Here is a 2,834-nt window from a genome sequence, read left to right as displayed (position 1 = left end):
CTAGTTATATTTTGACTTTGGCTCTTTCTATGCCTTGCAGTTATGTCAGAACTTTTAGTTCTTTCTCTAAAATTACCAGGGCTATATGATCATATTAGAAAAGCTTACAGAGAGATTTTCCTGTCATCCCTTGTCTCCAGGAGCTGGAATCTGATGAAGGAGGAGTTGAGACTCAAAAGTCAGCAGTGCCATGTATGTACAGCGTGCTTCAGGACAGCCTTAGACATAAGATCAGAAATGCAGCATAGATGAGAGAACATGGACAGTGCTGGCAGAGAGCAGGACCTATCAGACAGCAGCTACAGAGAGAGTGAAGGACAGAGGAGGTTCCTGGCAAGTATGGAGTCCTGATGGGCACCTAGATCTGTGCTCCATCAGCCTTATTTCCTCCTTGATTAATTGAAGTTTTCTGATTTTAGATTTTTGGGGTGGGATAGAAATGGAACAAGGTAATTGCATTTTCCATTAAAAAAGTTCTTCATGAGCCCAGGGCTGACTGAGTCCTTGACTTCAATTGAGTCCAACAGAAGTAGGAAACAGAAGAAGGGAATTAAGTTCCCACTTTAGAGTGCTAATAGGCTCCGAGCCCTTTCGGGAGGTGCATCGCTGCACAACCCACTGTCCATGCACATGACCAAGTAGGTGCATTTCCTTGCCAGGGAGCTTTCTTTGTGTCCCGGGTGTCTTTCGAAAGTAATCACTTACTTTAAAGCAGAACCATAATCCTTTATAAATGCTACAGGACAATAGTTCACTTTCATTTGGAGGGTCAGAAACTCAGACTGAAAAAAACCCCAAAACCCAAAAAAACTCCCCAAACAACAAAAAAGGTCACACTGTTTATACCAAGTTGAGAGCAGACTGGGGTGCCCTTAGATGATGCCATGTCCTGAAGATGTGAGACACCACGGAAAACTTCCAGCCAGGAAAGCAAGAGCATCTGTTCCTTCATGGGCCTCTGCCAGGTCAGAGCGAGAGGCACAAGTGTTTGTGCATCAGCTCAGAAGTTACACGACTTTTCATTTACATATTCTAAATTGATGAGGCAAGTTTTATTGAGAGACCTTTTCATCTTAATTCCACAGTCACAAAAATTTCCCCCTAGCAGAGAGATGAGAAGGCAGTTAATGGAAAGGATTAAGAAAAGCAGAGATCTGTTTTAATTATTTGTGAATTTATTTAAACTGGTCCCAGCTGTAAGTTGGCTTCAGTTGCAGCACTGATCTGAAGCTGTGTAATGGCTTTTTCTCCAGAAATAAATGGGGAAGATAAAGTGCAGATGTTAAGGTCAGTGAATAATTATTCTATTCCAAGATAAAAACTGAAACTTCATTTAAGAAACCAGATACAAAATATGCCTTTTAAAATCCTGAAGATGATCAAATAGCCTGTTCTGTGGTTATTAATGTGTTCATTGGAGCCCCAGATCAGTCCAGGATTTAAGCACGTGCATTAATTTAAGCACTCGAGTAGTGCTGCTAGAGGCAGAGGAACTATTCTGGGCTGAAAGCTCCTGCAGTGACTGTCCAGATTTGGGACCTGACTGAGAATTACAGATTTAACACTTTCTGAAGCAATTAGTGGTTTGTTTCATTCCCCCTTGAGCCCACCTTTCACGGCTGTAGTGACGTTCAGCACTGCAAACGCGCTGCATGCAGAGGCACTGAAATGCAAGAGCTTTTTCTTAGCCGGGTTCTCTGCTACTTTGGGTTGTTGGTAAAGTTCCCTTGTTCTCTCAGGGACGCTGGGTAAACTGGTCCCACTGAGCTGCAGGTTGCCATGGAGAGTTGCCAGTCCCTGTGCTGGCTGGGTGTGTCCCTGGGCCTGCAGTATGGAAACACCAGTGGCTGCCCTGCAGCCCATAAAGACCTTGGGCTTGGCCATATGAATGTTTCTGAAAGTTGTTGAGCAACCAGCGTTGGTTGATCATTATATCGGTCTGTATATAATTTTAACCTGTTTTTAAGTAAAATCTATTAACATAAGCTCTTTCCTTGAGGAAAAGGAAAGGAAAGGAGCATGGATGGGATACCTGAGTACATTATTACACACAGCTGAGGGTAACAGAAATTCCAGCCTTGCATTAGGGCTTGATGATCTCAAAGGTCTGCTCCAGCCAAAAGGACTCTGTCATTGTAAATGCTGGGAAGACTCACAAAGTGTCTCCAGGTGTGGCCGGGCAGGTGGGACTGATCAGGCGCTGCCAGGGAGGGTGATGAGGGGCAGCTGGGCTCCGTGGGCAGAGCTCTGCAGGAAGGCGATGGCGTGGCAGTGAGGTGCACGGCTGAGGAGTTCTGGGACAAGGCAGAAAGAATTCAGGTAGGTGAAAGGCTTTTTTTCTTTTTTAAATGGAAATGGATGTGTTACGATATCTGTGCAGAGAGGTTCTCCTGCCTGGTGTGTTTTCTGAAATACGGGAGGGTCTGGGTGGGTGGGAGACGCCTGCCCCAGTAACCCTGCTGGGAAGCTGGGGCTGGGCCATGAGGAGAGGCTGAACTGCTGCCTTTTGTGGGCAAGAACAGGCTGAGCTCTGAGAGGCTGAAGTTGTGCTGTGTTGTGTCTGGCAATCCCAGATCTTGCTTCAGTCAGTTCATTTGTAGCCTGATCTGTGTGTTGTGGGTTGTTGTTTGGTGCCTTCTCTGAACAAACCATTTCTGTGGAGTGCTGAATAACCAGGAAGGTCCAGCTGGGCTGGTAAAATGGTTCCCTCTGGTTTCAAGGTTTAAAATGCAATTGAGTGTTACCTGGCAGCTGTTTGGAGCTGGAAAGGGTCTGTTTGTGCTGGAGTTTGTCTCTGGTGAGATGTGGTACTGGTTGCTTCAGGAAAAAAGGCG

The sequence above is a fragment of the Antrostomus carolinensis genome, unplaced genomic scaffold (assembly GCF_000700745.2).
Source record: "Antrostomus carolinensis isolate BGI_N321 unplaced genomic scaffold, ASM70074v2 scaffold8907, whole genome shotgun sequence".
In the NCBI taxonomy this organism is placed as follows: Eukaryota; Metazoa; Chordata; class Aves; order Caprimulgiformes; family Caprimulgidae; genus Antrostomus; species Antrostomus carolinensis.
Note: the sequence above shows the minus strand (reverse complement) of the source record.